Genomic DNA, 19,148 nt, shown 5'->3' on the forward strand with positions numbered 1-19,148 from the left:
GCTATCGGGTATGGTTTGGAAATGTTTGGCATCGGTGCTTTACAAAAGTTTTTAAAAATCGTTTTTTACTCATTAAATAACCAAATAAAAATTTGTGAAATGATTTATTTAATTAATTTTAGTTCGGCAAACATTTGTCAATATCTGTTCAACACTTTGAGACAATAATATCAACACTTATCTGTAAATATTACTATTTTTACACAATACATGAAAATTGCACATAAAATGCACTTTGATGCTTATTTGACCCCAAAATCCCTTAAATTTCCAACTTTTACCAACAAAATATATTTAGTGCCCTTCTGTGGATCCACAATGAAGAGATAAACACAATTTTAGAACATGGTCTTAAAGATAAAATGACAAATAGTTTGGAAACTCGCGATATATGGGGCATTAGGCCAAAACGTCCATGAAACAGCACTCACTGAATTCTTTGCAAAATTCCCTTTCGAATAAGCTCTTGATCTCTTCTGTTAGTTGTTCGTGAAGAAAGTTATCAATTTTTTCCACCTTTGAAATCGAATTTCCCCATTGTGCAATGCTAGGCAAATAGGCTGAACCCGGGACTGTCCCGCATAATCCGAGACGTTTGGCCACTGTAACCTAATGCCTACATGCAGATAGCGTAATGGTGTTGCTAGAGTAAACGCATTCCACCTCTATTATTGTTAAGGTTTGACTCCCACCGCAGCAGTCTAGCTAGCGTCTAGCAGTCACGATTTTCGTTTATCTTTCAAGGCTAATTCCATTGAAAAAAGTGATGGATAAAAAATTCCCCTCACGATAACCATAAAAATGCTCTCTTAATATTTCCAACAGACCTCAGCAGTGTTGTCCTACACTCAGTGCGAAAAAATCTGCTCTTTGATTTTACTCCATCTAAACGATTTTATAGTCTTAACTAAGTAAGTGTAACTAATAGAAGGATATTTGAATTTTCTAAATGTCATGTCAAACTGTCAAAAAAATGCACACCAGAGCAACAGGAGCGCGCGCGCTGAAAATACACTCCAGTGTATTTTCAGTGCACGCGCTTCTGAGGCCCTGTTGTGCATTTTTTCAATAGTTTGACATGGCATTTAGAAAATTCAAATATCCCTATATTAGTTACACTTACTTAGCTAAGATTATAAAATCGTTTAGATGGAGTAAAATCAAAGAGCAAAATTTTTTGCACTGAGTGTAGGACAACAGAAAAACTTGAGTTTTGTACTGCAATCAACAGCATACTTTCATATTTGTTGAAAAGACTATTTTGAAAAGCTTTACAGGCTCAATAAATCTTCATGAATTTGGTTGAAAATTTGCCTGGAGACTTAAGTCAAGATGTTGATTGAAATGGAGGGGTGGCACTTTGAATCTGTAATACTTTTCAAAATGGTGAACAATATGAAATCTGTTGATTGCAGTTGTAAAATCGGCTTTTTTAGCTGTTGGATATATCAAGCGATGAATATTTTTACGTTGTTCATGGTGAGGGTCATACTTTTGAACATCGTGAACAGGCTTCCTATGGCATATTTGGGTAACAATATTTTTCTTTAAAAATATTAAACAAAACTATTTTCTTCGCGGATTTTTTTATTCCTATAAAATATTCTATAAAAATCCGCGGAAAAAACAATAAATTTCGTCTCGTTTCGAGAAATTTCGTCTCGTTTCGAGAAATTTCGAATCAAATGGACCTCGATTTCGTTTTCGAATCATTTCGTTTCTAAGTCTCAGAAGTAAATCTGAATTTCGTTACGCTTCGTTTCGAATCAACAAGACCATTTCTAATTTCGTTTCGTTCGTATCGTGTTCCAAAAGAATGTTTTGAGACCTATTACGTTGGCACGTCAAAAAGTTGGTTTGAATTTTACCAAGTGCTAAAAGTAAACAATGGTAGGGAGTGCTTTGAGAAGCTGCAATCTACAGGGGCTGATAGTCAGAAGGTGCGTTTAGGGAAGTAGTTTGTTAGAAAAAACCAGAGCATTCGGTCGTTTCTAAATTACAGCTTCTGTTCCAACTTACCCCGAATTTCAACTTGCCCCGGTGTACCTTTTATAAAACTGACCTGTTATAGGACGAGTTTAGTACTATTCCATTTAACTCCACCATAATATAATATTTACAGATACTTTGACCTGAACTGGAAGGCCATTTTCAGTGTCTCGTATTGGCTGAACTCAAGTCAAGTACGAGCGGCCTTACAAATGAGGTCGAAATACGTATCTTTAAAGATCACAACGAGGTGGAAATAAAGGGAATAGTACTAGAATCCGGTCTTTGAATGCATTTTAGAGCTATTATAATGTACCTTCTATCTACGGACGCTAAAAATGTTTCAAAATATTAACAAACAGATGAAAAAATGTTTCATCTATAAAAGCGCTGCCGAACAGTGAGAAATACGGAAAGTTAAAAAACAGTTCTGACTGTGGCTATGTGACCATATGGTTTCTAGATGGCCCCTTATTCCCAATACCTACTGTACTCAGATAATAAGATAACATATATTTCGTGTTCCAGTGAAGACTTGATTAAGTTTTTGGCTTAGTATCAACAGATTTATGCACACCGTGCATACATTTATGCATGCATCAGTTTTAACGATCTACTACACAAAACCTTGAAGCGCCGTTATGCGGTGGGTTGTGAACTGTTTCTCTATCGTGTTTTATAGCTTTTCTTCCAAGTGAGTCCACGTCATGAACCCTTCGGCAACGAAAACAAATCCCATGTGCACTTTACTCAAAAATACCTTTGCTCTCCTGCCGACGAACTGAAAATTAATTCCATCTCCTTGCTCTCGTACCTACGCGAACTCATACCAATCATTATAACAAATTCTGTTTAACTCGGCAGCCTTATAAATGCCCCATGATTAAAAAAAATCAAATTTTCTTCGAAAACTACTTTGCCTTTAGATATAGTTAGCTTAATTAAAAAATGCGTGCATGGCCTAGCTTCGTGAGTTTGAGTTGCTATTTTCTGCTCAGTCAGATAAACAAGTGATTTTAACAACATGGGTCTGAGCTTTCCCTATCAATCACTAAGGTAATTTCGTTAATTTTTTACAATATATTATCGAGCAAAAAATCACTAGTTTGTATGAAAAAGGAGGTAGTCCATTTTTTGTAACTCTCAAGCCGGCTGCACTGTCTCGTACTTGACACGACGAGACACTGAAGACGACTTGACTGTTTCGGTCGAGTGAAATATGTTTTACATGTTGTAATATGATATATGTAAAATTATTCATTTTGTTTAGCTCAGGTTGCATGTATTATCGACGTTTTGGATTCGCTTTTATCATAGCTGCGAAGTGCCAAAAAATTTCAGCAGATGAAACATATTATTGGTTGGATATTTTTATGACAACATCAAATGATGAAATGTTCTAATCCATGTGTGTACTTTTTTCTAATTTTACATACTCTTTACCTAAAGCGATAATCAAGAAAAGCGCAATGGTTCAAATTCTGATGGGAAATTCTGCAAAGGAATAATTTAAGTTATTAATAGAAAATTTCCACTGGTTTATGGGGCATTTATATTTGAATTTCCCAGTCCCGTGTCTGTTTGCAATAAATCGCACAATAATTTTTCCTTCACTTTCAATTTATATTGCAGGGATTTCATAAATAGCCCCAGCCGAGTTGGCCCCAGCACAGGAGTAGTGTGCAACAGATCCGCACATGCACATCCAAACTTTGGATTTAGTTTTAACTTTGGATGCGCGACTACATTCGGGTGACCGATCCCAGCGACGACTGGACCAACCCGATCATCGGCCGTGAGATGGTAGACGATTGAAGTGCCGCCAACAAGTTCAGTTCAAGAATATTTCGGCACCGATCCAGACACCGATCCTTTTGGGCGTTCTGGTTGAGCCGGATTGTGCTAATGATGAACGTTCGTGCCGTAGTAGTGTGATACGGCATTCTAAAGGTGACGACTACAGGTGGAAGAGTAGTTATTTTGTTTTAATTTGATTTAAAGGAAGTTGAGTGCATTTACAAAAGAGTGAACCCTGACACCGTGCATTGTCAGTGGTTGATGTGGCCTTGGGAAATTCAAGGGCGCCAAGTGAGAAGCAAGAGAATTCCGGACGGTGTTGAATGCGGGTGGACTGTGGTCTTGCGGTTCGGTAAGGGAGTGCCCCTACAGTGCAGTGATGGCAAAGTCGACTTTGTTCTGGAAGTGACAAACGGCCAGCATGGATTGTCTGGCTCGTTTTGGTGTTTGTTTTAGCAGTAAGGTGTAATTGGATTGTAAACGCTTGGAAATCATATATCATTTGCTGTGAAGAGAGAGACAATCATGTGGAAAAGTAAGTTGATATCGTAGTGGTGACATTGGCTGGAGAATACTTTCGTAGCTCAAATACACACATAGTTTGAGGCGGATCGAACGAGTCATGAAAGAGTAATCCGTTATCAATTCTAGTGGGAATTATTTATTTTGTTCGCACAGAGTAGAATTGTATCTTTCACGTCTAGCAATAAATGTAAATGTAGATGATTCTTGTTTTAGAAATTGAACATGTGGCACAACTGATTAGAATCGATACTTCAATGTAAATTGACTTGCTTTGAGATATGTCAATATAAACAACCTTTTATTGGTTGGAAGGTGTGACAAAATTAATTTTTGATTTCAATGTCGTGCTTTGATTAATTTAAATGTATAAGGTTTCGATTTAATTCCAGAAAATAATAATATCTCGACAAACAGACAGTAGTATGAACATTATCAATTATTTTTACTTTTTAAAGCGTTTATGATAATATAATATTTGAGATAAATTTAACTTTAATTGATTGACTGAGGTTTGTACTCTTCTTTTAGAGCAGTTCTCTGTGAAATCGAAGGTCGATTGAAATCTCGAATAAAAATCAAGATTTCACAGAGAGTTGCTTTTCAAAAACATAGGATGTATTTGCTTTCTATACAATGTTTAATTTATTTTAGATTTTTGAGATTTCCGTAAATAGTAAGCGTTTTGGATAGTTTTTTGAAATCTATTACATTTTTGTTTCTAATTATTTTCATTGTCTTCATAAAAAAATCCGCCAAAAATCAACATTGGAACATTTATCTAGTATTATGGGTCATGCTTTGATCCCTATAGAAAACAATGTTTTTGGACTTTCCTACTATTTCCTTCCTATCAAAAGTAAAGACTAATGATTCTGAAATTTTCCACAAATTACGATTGAAATGACAATATATTGGACATGTTTCGAACTGCGCTGGTATCCTAATGAAAAAATATTTTTTTTCTCAAAAGAAAAATCCTTATCAATCTACCTAGCTTCTGAGTCCATAATCCTATCCAGTCAAATTTCAATAGGAAACAATTCGATATAGATAAATGCCAAAAAAGCTGGCTAGCCTTTTTAAGGTGCTTTTTGAATACTATTTTTTTAGCCTATTTTTTCCGTGGTGGGTATCATTATCACTGCGACCAGTTTTTTTTAATCTATTGTGATGTATTCCCCTTTTTAAAATGGCTATGTCACGATGCCAAGCCACTATTCAGAATGACCATCATATGTGACTGGTAGCCTTTTCCCAATCTGGTAGTACATTTCTAATAAACTGCACCACCAGATTGGGTGTAGGGCTCTAATAGCCCTTTGTTGAAGAAATTTATTCTTTTGTTGACAATTGCCGGGCAATGGCATAAAATGTGTTCCGAGTCTTCTTTATCCATGCCACAGAATCGACATGAATCATCTTGAAGTTTTTTTCATTTGCTTCAAGTGTTAACGGCTCGGACAATGACCAGTTATTAGGCCCGCATAAGTTCTAAGATCTTTTTTGGAAAGTTCTAAGATTTTACGGGTTACAGAAATATTTGGTATGATAAACCTTTTGGACTGCCTCGCATTTGGAGTGTGCTTCCAATTTGTTTCTACTTTTAAGGTTATCCACATTTTCAGCTCCATTGTATGTTGTATGTTGGCTACCCCAAATTTGAAATCAAGCACGAATTCGCTCTTTTTAATAGAGTTTAAGGAACCTGCATCGACTGTGAAAATAAGCTCCACATGTTTTTGATTGATTACGTTTCGTTGGAGTATTCTCCAAGCTTCTACTCTCAACCCATCATTTTGGCTTTCTAGAAGGGCAAGAATGACATCATTGCTGCTTTTTAGCCTATAGTTTGATTTGGGCAAGTTTCAACAGGACACCGTGCGAAAGGATTCTCCGTCGAGTCGAATGCTTCTTGATGCAAGCAAATCGGTTGAGGAGGAATTCTTTGAAAAGAGGGGTGCGACTTTTTGCACGCACACACAGACATCACCTCAATTCGTCGAACTGAGTCGATTGATACATGGGTCTCCGGTCCTTCTATAAAAAGTTCATTTAGTATATGAGACAGACAGAAACGGCAAAGACTGGGTTTAGTTTCGTGCTGGTCATACTCATGTAAAGCCATATTTGACCCTGAAACTCATAATATATTGAACATGTTTCAATATATTGTTTCAATATGTTTTAATGTACATGTTAAATTTTTCATGAGGATATCAAAGGCTAGTAACAAGATATCAAAAGCTGAAACATATCTAACATATTGTCGTATTTTAGGCAGGGATGCATTCTGAATATAACATGATCCAAGAACAATGTCTTGTTGTTCTTAGTTTTGAACTCTGAACACAGTTAAGTGTGCACTAGATTGGTACGTAAGTAAAAAAGTTTATGATAACCAAAGTTCCCTAGATTTTAGAATATGCAAATATATACCTGTTGCTTGATATCCATCCGTTAGATTTATTCATTTACGTAATTATTTCTGCTTGTTCAGAGAGGCTCGGAGAATATCTGAAATTTCATAAGAATAGATAGACTGACAGGTGAATTGAACAAAAGTTAAATATTTAAACAAAGATATAGTTTAGCTTAACTTAGCCTGACAGTCACTTCACATCTTCCTCCAGAAATATGTCTATCGGCATATCGGCATCATCCCAGCAATGCACTATGGTCCAGGATACAGATTTACGCGGAAAGATGCATTTTTTTATACGATGGTCCACCCTATTTTTGGTAGCACCATAATGATGGCCTTACTATTTCAAACAATTTTGTAGAACAACAGTTTTTTTTTCTAAAAAATATGGGTTTGGCGTAAAATGCATCTTTCCGCGTAAATCTGTATCCTGGACCATAGTGCAATGACGCACACAGCCTCATAAGATATGGAGGAACTGGTTTCCGTCGTTCATTAGGGTCGGCAACCTGCCCAACCTTCTCCCGACGGATCTCAGTAGCCTTCGTTTCGTGGAATAGGGCACTGCACGGATTGCTTTGTCTCTTTTTCGCTGCAAAGAAATTAGAAAACAACAAGGCCAGTAAACGTCAAAATTTATGAAGAACGAAAGAGAAAGAGATTGTTCCGTGCAGTGCCCTATACCGGCTTGGCGCTAACTCTCTTCAGGTCGATTGCCATACTGACCTTACCTGGCTCTGAAGTTGCTTCAGTGGCAGCCATGCGTCTACGGTGTTCTGCAGTCTGACTTTCTGCCAGCTGCTTTTCTTCAGTAAGGACTCGAATCTTCGAATCGGCTTCCTTCCTGACTCTACAACCATGTTGCAGAGAGTCAGAACGGACTTCTTAAGGTACTTCCCACCGTTGTCCAGAAAGGACATGATTACGTCCGTTACGTCTGTAATCACCTCCATTTTCTGGCCTTCACTCTCCTTGGACCCTGGTCAGGGTAGCTCCGTCCATCTTGATCTCGGTCCGCCACGCCAGAGGTCCTCAATAGCGTGGTAAGGGGACGTTATACTGTGGAGGGGTGCCTAGGTATCCCCACAGGCTCTGTCAGCGGCCTGCTATTTATTTCACCCCTCAGACCATGCAACCCCTTGGCACAGGTCGCTTGATACCGTAGGATAGCGGTTAGGGGACGTCATATTATTAGCTGCACTGAAGTGCTCCTGATAATAAGACCAGATTTACACCGCTACACACTGCTCAAAAGTATCTTTTTAAGTGAATCATCGATGTACACTTCTGTTTATCTACCCTTAAGAATTAGCGGAACTCTGAAAGCATCTTATAGTTTCTTGATATCTATAAGGAATCACAAATATTCATACGTTTGCATGAAATCTTAGAAGTTAGAAAGAAAGAAATCAAAAATACGGAGTAACATTATTCTTGAGGTTTCTGAAAACCCATAAATAGTACTGAACAGCCTGAAAGATTCTTGGACTATCATAAGCTTTACTGGAGACGCGTGCTGCAGATATTCCGGAAGGTGGCAGCATGGAAGACCAAAAGACCGCCATCAAGAATGCCTTCATCGCCACCAGCGAGAAAAATCTGGGCGAACTGCGCACCCAGAGAAAACAATGGATCACCGATGAGACCTGGAAGAAGATAGAGGAGCGAAGAGAAGCCAAAGCCGCGATAGAGCGATCAAAAACCAGAGGAGCCAAAGTCTTAGCCCGTCAACGATACGCTGCTCTTGAGAAGGAAGTAAAACGCTCATGTCGACGGGACAAGCGAGCATGGGCAGACTCTCTGGCCGACGAAGGAGAGAGAGCCTCCGCAACCGGGGACATTCGCCTCTTCTACGATATCTCACGACGCTTAACCGGGGCGAAGATGAATGCAACGATGCCTATGAAAGACGCGAATGATCAGTTATTGACCGACCCAACTGACCAACTGAAACGCTGGTTCGAGCACTTTGAACAACTTTTTCAAGTGCCAGCCAGGCCATCACCACCTCGGCATGATCTGCCTAGGATCCGACGTATAACACGCGTCAATACCGAAGCTCCATCACTACTAGAGATTCAAACAGCCAACCAAAGCATGAAATCGAATAAAGCCCCAGGGGTCGATCGCATATCAGCCGAGATGCTCAAAGCTCAACTACTGCATCGTTTATTTCGTAATATACGGGACACCGCAACTTTCCCGGTCGACTGGACGCAAGGTATCTTAGTGAAGGTGCCCAAAAAGGGTGACCTGACTGTATGCGATAACTGGCGAGGCATTATGTTGCTGTGTACCGTTCTCAAAGTTCTATGCAAAATTATCCTAGCCCGGATTCAGAAGAAGATTTATGCGACTCTCCGGCGGCAGTAGGTCGCATTCCGTGCCGGAAGATCCTGTGTGGATCATATTGTTACACTTCGTATCATTCTGGAGCAACAATGAATTCCAAGAGTCCCTTTACTTGGTATTCATTGACTACAAAAAAGCTTTCGACCGTCTCAATCACGAGTATATGCGGGGTGCTCTGAGACGCAAGGGGGTTCCTGAAAAAAACATCGGCCTCATCGAAGCACAGTATGAGGTCTTTTCGTGTAGAGTGCTGCACAATGGGGTCCTGTCTGACCCTATCCGGGTCGTAGCTGGTGTGATGCAGGGATGTATTCTATCACCGTTACTGTTCCTCATCGTAATCGACGAGATTCTGGTAGATGTGATTGACCGTGAACCAAACCACGGGCTGTTATGGCAGCCTATAACCATGGAGCACCTAAACGACTTCGAATTGGCTGATGACGTTGCACTTCTCGCGCAACGGCGCTCTGATATGCAAAGTAAGCTCAACGACCTTGCCGAGCGCTCCTCTTCGGCAGGTTTAGTCATCAACTTCAACAAAACCAAATCGTAAGATGTAAACACGGTGACTCCTTCCAGTTTCACAGTAGCCGGGCAAACAGTGGAGAATGTTGAGAGCTTCCAATATCTTGGTAGCCAAATGGCGTCAGACGGCCATTAGACCATTAGACTGGAACCCAGCGGGACATCGCAGCAGAGGCAGACCTAGAGGCTCATGGCGGCGAAGCCTCAATAAAAAAATAAAAGAAATCGACCGAAATCTAACCTGGCAACAGGTTAAAGCGATAGCTCGGCAACGCTCAGGATGGAGATCTTTCAAGTCGGCACCACCGGAGGTGTACAGGATCCATTATTAAGTAAGTAAAATAAACTTTACTGGTAGATCGTAGCGATGTTCCTAGAAGGTTGTGGAGGTTAAAGCTGTGGCTGCCAACGGCGTTTGGTGGTCATCCAAGGGAGGAAGCCAGAGTAGACGCGACAAAGAAGTTTGACAGATCATTGATATTCCTTCATCTGAGTTGCGTCTGACGTTGCGTTTACTCCGGCTGACACCTAGGAATCAGCCGTAACAAGCCGAACTAAATTCTCCAGAACGCATCCACTGCAGCAGCGAAGAATATTTCGATCGCCTCTACTGGCACCAATAGACGTAAGCAAAAAGCTGCGCTCAAACGCCCCCAAGCTTTCGGAAGAAATGCGCGTGTAAATCTCGATTCCCACGTAGCGTCTTTTCAACGCTGCGTGCACACGGTATTTATAGGACGCGAGTGTGCATCGGGAAAGAACAGTATTCCAGAGTCATCGCACCGATACACACCTGCGTTTTTCAACGCCACGTGCACGCAGCGTTAAAAAAGCACTAGGAGAGTATCGGCCTTAAGTTAGCAAAAATAAACTGCACCAGCTAAATGCCCTGTAAGATGCCTACGTTGTCCTACGTCAAAACATAGCCTGCTGATGCCTTCTTAAAATTGTAGAAAATCTCAACATTTACAATATTCTGTAGCCGGAAAACTCATGAGGCAAAACGCCTTTTGGCTGGCAGCTCCTAAGAAACATCGCACCATGCGTCGACTAATCAGTATTCCGATATGGCCAGTGTGTGGAGGTGCATAGTACATAGTAAGTTAGTACATTTTGCATTTTGCTTGCCAAAATGTAAGATGCTTCATCCAAATGTGAGAAATTTCAGTTAGGTATCTATTATTTGGACATTTTTTCGCCTAACCGTTATGGGGCGTTATGTTGCCTTTTTCCGTTGCTCAGTGAATGAGATGATATTTAGCAGTGTTTCTGAAAGTGGAGTCCTATTATGGTCGGGATTTTGTTACCGTACCAAGCGGATTTTTGAAACATAGCAATTTGTGCTAAAATTCTTTGTATTCGATTGCGGTAAGAATGGATATATATTATCAATTCTAGGAGTAAAAGCCTAAATCCGTTTTGAGACATTTAAAGCTCCTAAAACAGTGACTCTTTCTCACCGGAATTTGCCCGATTGTTCCCTCAGATGATGGTACATCAAATAATGTAATAAATTTATATTAACTCACCTTCTAGACCTTAGACATCTCAGGCACCACAATCTTGTAACTTAGGTTAGATATTTTCATCTCAGTTGTGCCACATTCAAATATTGTCAACATTTACGTAGGATCAACTAGCACCTCTTTATGCTAATTATTTCCATAAAATCAACATTTCATGCCGCGCCAACACAAATATCAACACTCTAACACGACGATCCGACTGATGACGTGCATCGATATTTACGCAGTATTATTTTCTTTTTCAACAGAATGCACTTTTCATCTGGTAAAGTTTCTAGTGGCTGCTAATGGCGGAAAACTATATCACATTTAGTCGAGCTAAATTGGAGAGCAAATCATCTAGAATCATCGCAATTCGAAACGTATCTCATGCTCGTGCAGCATCTCCTTATATCCTTAAGTTTTGATAAAAAAAAGCAAATTGCAAAACCTTACATCAAAAATCAGCCCTTCATCATTTCCAATCAAATTGAAAAAGTAGCACTCAAAATTGTAGCTTTGTCTAACATTCTAAATTGTAGTGATTCTTACGAATGTTTTTCACCATAGTTTGTTAAAATTCTAAAAACGACCTCAAGTTCGCATGTTAGTACTTTGTAGGAACAGTAATGAATCGAATTACAAATGCACATCTTCGTCGTCCGTTGTTCATCATTGCTATGTGCTTGTCATCATTAGATTCAAATCGTCCCTTGTGCCAAGTGAAGCAATAGACGTTCGTTTGTCGCCGGCACGACCTACGCTTTACGTTTCGCTCCATGCAGGAAGACAAGAAGATACATTGCGGAAGAAAATAATTGAAGCTTTCGGTACAGTTTTCGAAGAATCAATCGAGTACCCGAAGTCTCAAATTGCAAGCCACGGTACAGCACCAGTGTAGGAAAAAGAAAAGAAAAAATGCCGAAAAATCTGCGTCCGCCAACGTCGACCAACGCCTACGGCAGAATTGGCTTAGTACCGGAGTCGGACGATTCCTTGCACAGTCAGGAAATGGAGCCGTGAGTCATTTTATTGGATGTTAATCATGTTGTGACTAACTGAATTGAATGTTTTGTGTTCAGTGTCTTGTGTTCTATTTATGTACAACGTGTAAAACTCTTACTTGTGAATCTTCCTTGTAAATAACCTATACATAATTGGTGATTAGCTTTATCCCTGTAGTTATGTGTCTCTTTAGCTATTCAGATTCATATGTATATGTATACATAGCTGTTTTCAAAAAATGAATATGAGGAAAATAATCAAACCCTGTGCTGTTTCAAAAATGTATATTGACATAAGTAAATTACAATTTTTAATTCAAATAATAATTAATTCCTTTACATTAGTATTAGGTCAGTAATGTCCACAATTAAATTCCTACATTTCCTCCCTACATGGGTAATACGAACTTGCACTCGCAGCAGAAAAAGTTCCCTTGTTTCTAACTTTTGCCGGCAAATCGGCAGTACGAGCGACATTTTCCGTCTGCCTGATAATGACCGAACTGGGCGTATCGCCTGCGCTTTTCCGCCAGCAGGCGAAATCGTTGGAAAAACTTTTCTGTTTACTGTTTCATTTTCGTTCTCCTCTGGGATGATGATGACGCGAATGCTGGAACGAAAATAGAAACTTTTCGAATCAGATTATCGATTTCACGAGGGTTTGGTACGCCGCGTGCTTCTGCCCGACAATCGTGACAAAAGTGGGGGCGTTCCTTCAATCTAGTGAGATTTCGTTTCCCGGAGTTGACAAAGGTTAATACGTTGTTGAACCCGGCTGTTGCGCGTTGACGCGGGTTCCTCAGTAATGCCCTGCCGGGGTGTTTGCGATAAAGGGCTGATGTAAATGTAATCGAATTAGCGTTCGCGCGTTTCAGCAATTATCATCTCTCTATAAATTATCTAATTAAAGTCGGCACAAGGCTGACAAGAATGACGGTCTATTTTCAATTGCTTCAGATGTAGACCATAGTAGGATTATTGTACGGAAATAAATAGTGCCAAGAAGAGCTATTTGGGCAGCATTGCTACTTATTCGCTTTCCAATCAAGTGGCTTACATTTTTTGAACCACATAAATATGTATAGTCATTAAATCATGTTTTGGTTGATTTGTCCCCCATAACAGAGTCCAAAGCGTGTGATGGGGACGTGGCCCGAACGGATTTTCTCCATTTTTCTTCATTATTTCAACACAAACGCGAAAATAAAAGAACAAATTATTATTAACTCTATGAAATTAACCTGAGGGATTTTACCGTTTTACGAGGTCATCGTTGCTCTTTTCGACACGAACATAGATGCTATGTTTCCATCCATGAAAAGACACAACTGTGACCAATTAATCATCCTTGTATTCGGACGTCTGCTAGATCATAAACTCAAACATGTGTCGTTTCGTACAAATTACACCGAAATTAGCTTTACTAAACGTGAAATATGCTCAACCAGTGGTTGGGTGCTGCTGATATTAGTCACAGACCACCCACGGTGGTGAACCGCTTGTGAGAAGCAGTTAGAGGCGTCAAAACAAACTGCTATTCAGTGCGGGAACAGTACGTGCTCAGGTTGCAAAATGCTTGGTCATACATTCATCCTATTCAATTGATATAAAATGAATGCATGTCCTAATTGGTTACCGTCAACATTAATTTTGAAACTTGGAAAATGAGCAGCATAGGACACGCTTCAATATTTGATGACAAGCTAACTTCAACTTATTATGATGGTGATGGTGATGACGATGATGATGGTCCCGCCCCATTCCCCTACAAAGGATTGTGCTGGACTAGTTATCGTTAAGATATTCAATTAAGATTAATTTAATCAGATTTGCAAAAATGAAGCGAACGTTCTAGCTGCTATTACATCCCCAAGTTATCACTTGAATTATGTTACACTTCCACACCTAATCGTCAAAGTTATGGTAAAGTCACGAATGTGAAGGCACGGTATCACCGTTTTGACTCAAATTCCGAACATGACTCATATTCCGAATAATCGTTTTTAAATAGCCATTTTGGCTTTATTCCTGTAATTATTTTCACAGGATTTTGAATTCGTTTGTATTCTTGATCAACAGTACGGAAAACCGATAAAAGTTTTAGTTTTAGGGTGCTAAAACGCCAGTGTTCGGAATATTAGTGATGTTTAAGATTTGAGTTAAAACGGTACCAATTTTGTAAAAAAAACAGATTTTGTTAACCTACAGCATTTATTAATTTAAAGTAGAATTTTATAATAATAAATGTGTGTTTGACCTTATTTTGTTTGTTGTATACCTTTCATACTTTATTTTTTATGTTCTGTTTATGTTATCCTGTATATCATAATCCTAACGATCTTTAAATTTTTGGTGCGTTTATCAGTAACCTACCTGAATAATTATTTCACGTTCATGGGCAGCCATGGAATCTGATACTGTTAAACTTTTGCATCGTGAATCTCTCCAGCACGCTTCCTGTAACACTCCCATGCCGAAAATTGGTCAGGGAGGGGTTTTCTGAATGGCGTTAAGAATTTTGTTTCAACCCGACTTTGCACGTCGTTAAAATACAGTGATCAGAATGTTTGCGTTTTCTCAGTTTATGCTCACGATAGTTCAGAATAGACTCGTTCTAACCGATATAATGCAAGATCATCGTTATTTTGATAGAATGCTGTAAATTAATCATTTTCTAAAATCTCTTTATAATCTACGAGCAAGGGGCGTTTGGCCGAAACTCATTCGGCCGAAGCCCATTTGGCCGAATGACACTTTAGACCGAAGGTCATCTAGCCGGATTCCTTTTGACCTAATTAGCCGAAAACGACATATGGAGGAATGGCATATGCGGCCTAACTGGCTAATTGGCCAAAAATATCGTTTTGCCAAAATGATCCAAAATGTATTTCAGCCGAACAGGGCCTATGGTTGCAAGAGTCGTTTGGTCGAATAGGTAATTTGGCCGAAAATACTGTTAAGCCGAAATGGTCGTTTGTCAGAAAGGGCGGAAATTGACGTTTGGTCGAACAAGTCATATAGCCGAAAACGTCGGTTGAAAGTGAAATGTCGCACTTCTCATTTCTCACTTCCCACTGTGAAAAGTGAGAAGTGAGAAAGAAATCTCATTTCTCACTTCTCACTTTTTACAGTGACTTCTCCCTTCCCACTTCTCTTTTCTTGCTATTAATTTTTCAATTATCATTAATCACTTAAAAACTTTCCATATTCCTTCGGCGAAACGACATTCACGGTCGTAGGATCCGTTTGGACAAATGACATTTTCGGCCATATGAACTGTTCAGCCAAACGACATTTTCGGTCAAATAACATTTTGTGTTGAACAAACATTTCGGTCAAACGGCATTTTCGGTTGAATGATCTATTCGGTCAAACGACGTTTTCGACCAAATGGCCAAACGGCATTTACGGTCAAGTGATCTAAGCTTAATCGACAAAACGCCATTTTCGGCCGTATGAGCTGGTCGTCCAAATGACTTTCGGCCAGATGGGATTCAAGCCTAATTGCTTATTCGGTCAAATTCTGTATTCGGTCAAACAACTTTCGATAAAAAGGCTCTTTGCATTAGAGTTTTTTTTTCATTTCAATACATATAGTACTATTTATTTCAGAAAAGTAGTTGTTCATTTGAAGATATTTTCCGAAAAATTGGACAAACTGTTTTTTTTAACAAAGTGGAATTAATTCTTATAAATTCTTTTGATTTCATCGACACAGTTAAACACTCAGCAAATACATATTTAAAACATGAATATAGAAGCAAAATCATATCAAGCGTACAGCTTTTTCATTCAAACTAGCTTGACCGTAGCCAGATTGTCCTACAGAAAACCAGTGAATATGGTTCTCGACAACGATCTGACGGAAGTGGAGGAGAATTTGCGGACCCTCCGCAGACTGCGTGGTTGGCCGAGCTGAATGGAGAAGACTTCTAAGTACTGCACAGGCCACTCCGGCCTTAGTCTGAAAATAAATAAAAAAATAAATACTAACTTGACCTTTAAGAAAAGCACAACCTCAACTAAAAAAATTTGTTTCTTGTATACAATATTGTTGTACACAACAAAATTGCCAAAATTTGAATGCAAAGGGGTATTATTTTACGTCCTGAAAGCTGCAAGTTAATATTTATTATTTACTCCAGACAGACATGTGCTCAACTCGTCGCAAAAAGGACACCAATAATCGGATTTAAAAAAATACTTTCGATTTTTTTAATGTTCTTTTAGACCAGCGGTTCTCAACCTGGGGTACATGACACCTTCGCTGGTCCTAGGGGGTACCTCGGACAAAAATGCGTAATGGCGGACGTATTACAATTACAATCAAAACTTATTGATAAAGTTTTGGCAATTGTGTATTTTTCATTTCAAAACTTTGTCTTGTACAAAACATGCATTATTTTTTCTCAGACTAAGGCCGGGGTGGTCTGTGCAGTGCATAAATGTGTTCTCCATTCAGATCGGTCCATGGCTACACGTCGCCAACCACGCAGTCTGCGGAGGTTCCGCAAATCGTCTTTCACCTGATCACCTTGCTCGCTGCGCACCTTGGCTTCTTGTTCCCGTAGGATCGTTGTCAAGAACCAATTTCACCCGATTGTTACTCGTAATTCTGGCTATGTGCTCGGTCTACCACAGCCTTCCGATATTCGCGAAGTTAACGATGGATGGTTCTCCCAACAGCTGATGCAACTCGTGGTTCAATCGCCTTCTCCACCATGTGCACCCCACTCGAAACTCCGAAAACTCCAACTGCGCGTTGGTCCTTGGTCTCGTGTCCGTTTGCTTCTCGGAAGCAGCTCGAACGCCTTTTCCAAGATGTTCAGAAGCCTCCTTTCGAGGCTTGGAAGCATCTTTCGAGATGCTTGGAAACCTCCTTTCAAGATGCTTGGAAATCTCCTTGCAAGAGGATTGGAAGCCTCCTTTCAAGAGGCCCCGAAGCCTCGCTTTGAGATACCCGGAATGCTCTTTCAATAGGCTCTGAAGCCTCCTTTCAAGAAGGTCGGAGGTCTCCTTTCAAAAAGCTCGGAAGCTTTTCAAAAGGCTCGGAATACTACTTTCAAGAGGCTCGAAAGCCTCCTTGCAAAAGGCTCAGAAGCCTCTTTCCAATAGGCTCAGAAGCCTCTATCCAATAGGCTCGGAAGCCTCCTTGCCAGAGACCTGAAAGCCGTCTTCCAAGAAGCTCGGAAGCCTCCTTTCAAGAGGTTGGGAAACCTTTTTTCAAGAAGATGGAAGCCTTGTTTTAGGACGCCCGGATGTCTACTTCCAAGAAGCTTGGAAACCGCCTTTTTAAATGGTCGGAAGCCTTCTTTCAAAAGGCTTGGATCCCTAGTAGCACAGTTCAGATCGATTTGGTTGCAGCAACTCCAATGTAACTGGATTTTGTCGCATATGAGCAACAGTGACTGATATGTGACAAGTGTGCTACTCGGGATGGCTCGGGAGGCTCCTTTCAAGAGGCTTGGAAGCATCCTTTCGAGAGGCCTGGAAGCCTCGCTTTGAGAGACCCGGAATCCTCTTTTCAAGAGACACGGAAGCCTCCTTTCAAGAAGGTCGGAAGCCTTCTTTCAAAAAGCTCAGAAGACTCCTTTCAAGAGGCTCGAAAGGTTCTTTTCAAAAGGCTCGGGAAGCCGGACTGAAAGCCGTCTTCCAAGAAGCCCGGAATCCTGCTTTCAAGAGGCTGGGAACCTTCTTTTCAATAACCCGGTGTTGAACTTAATCTAAAAATAATAAAACACCTTAATAAAGAATAAAATTAAAAAAAAAATTCAATAGCCTGGGAACCCTCCTTTCAAAAGGCTGGAAGACTATTTTCAAGAGGCCGGGAGTCTTGTTTTAAGAACCTTGGAAGCCGCCTTTTAAAAGGGTCGGAAGCCTTCTTTCAAAACGCTTGGATGGCTCCTTTCAAGAGGCTCGGGAAGCTCCCTTCAAGACGCTCGGAAGCCTTTTTTCAAAAAGCTCAGAGGACTCCTTTCAAGAGGCTCGAAAGGTTCTTTTCAAAAGGCTCGGAAAACTCCTGTCAAGAGGCTCGGAAGCCTACTTTCAAGAGGATCAGAAGCCTACTTCCAAGAGGATCAGAAGCATGCTTTCAAGAGGATCAGAAGACTCTCTCCAGTAGGCCCGGAAGCCTCCTTTCAAGAGGCTGGGAAGCTTCTTTTCAACAGACTGGGAAGCCTCTTTTCAAGAGGCCAGAAGCCTTGTTTTAAGACGCCCGGAAATCTATTTTCAAGAGCTCCTTTTAAGAGGTTCGGAAGCCTCCTTTCAAGTGGCTCAGAAGCCCCTTTCCAATTGGCTCAGAAGCCTCTATCCAATAAGCTCGGAAGCCTCTTTGCAAGAGGCCTGAAAGCCGTCTTCCAAGAAGCCCAGAAGCCTGCTTTCAAGAGATTGGGAAACCTCTTGTCAAGAAGATGGAAGCCTTGTTTTAGGACGCCCGGAAGTCTACTTCCAAGAAGCTTGAAAGCCGCATTTTTAAAGGGTCGGAAGCTTGTAAGCTTTCTTTTAACAGGCTTGGAAGCCTGTTTTTAAGAGGTACGGAAGTTTACTTTAAGAATTCAAGGGCTTGGAATTGTTCTTTCAAGAGACCTGGAAGCCTGCTTTCAGGAAGGGGTACCTCAATTAATGCAATGGTTAGAAGGGGTACCTCTCAAGAAAAAGGTTGAGAACCGCTATTTTAGACAATCTTTACGATTTAAAATCTATGGATTTCCAGCAATCCTTATTCGAACCTTTTTGGCGTAGGACTACGTCTTGGTTTTTTTAATACCGGGGTACACATTCTCTAATTTTTTTTTCTGGTTGGGGGTTCGCTAATTGGAGCGGAACCCAGTTCAAAATTTGATGTCAACCCACGTTGACGTTTTTTTTACTTCGAATCTGGAATACTTTTTAAAACGGTGAACATGTCTAGTAGATATATTTTCGAAGATGGAAGCCTTGTTTTAGGACGCCCGGAAGTCTACTTCCAAGAAGCTTGAAAGCCGCATTTTTAAAGGGTCGGAAGCTTGTAAGCTTTCTTTTAACAGG

The 19,148-nt window shown here is 40.2% G+C and overlaps 1 long non-coding RNA gene across 2 annotated transcripts in view; it reads left to right on the forward strand.

Annotated features, from left to right (window-relative positions):
• The first annotated feature begins 3,627 nt into the window (after positions 1 to 3,627).
• The window catches only part of LOC134217879 (uncharacterized), a 30,085-nt gene continuing 14,564 nt past the window's right edge, over positions 3,628 to 19,148 (forward strand). For both annotated transcript variants that reach the window (XR_009981177.1, XR_009981175.1), the window contains exons 1-2: positions 3,628 to 4,321; positions 11,388 to 12,137. This is a non-coding gene — a long non-coding RNA (uncharacterized LOC134217879). The remainder of the gene's footprint in view (positions 4,322 to 11,387; positions 12,138 to 19,148) is intronic.

This window comes from Armigeres subalbatus, chromosome 2, assembly GCF_024139115.2.
Source record: "Armigeres subalbatus isolate Guangzhou_Male chromosome 2, GZ_Asu_2, whole genome shotgun sequence".
Taxonomy (NCBI): Eukaryota; Metazoa; Arthropoda; class Insecta; order Diptera; family Culicidae; genus Armigeres; species Armigeres subalbatus.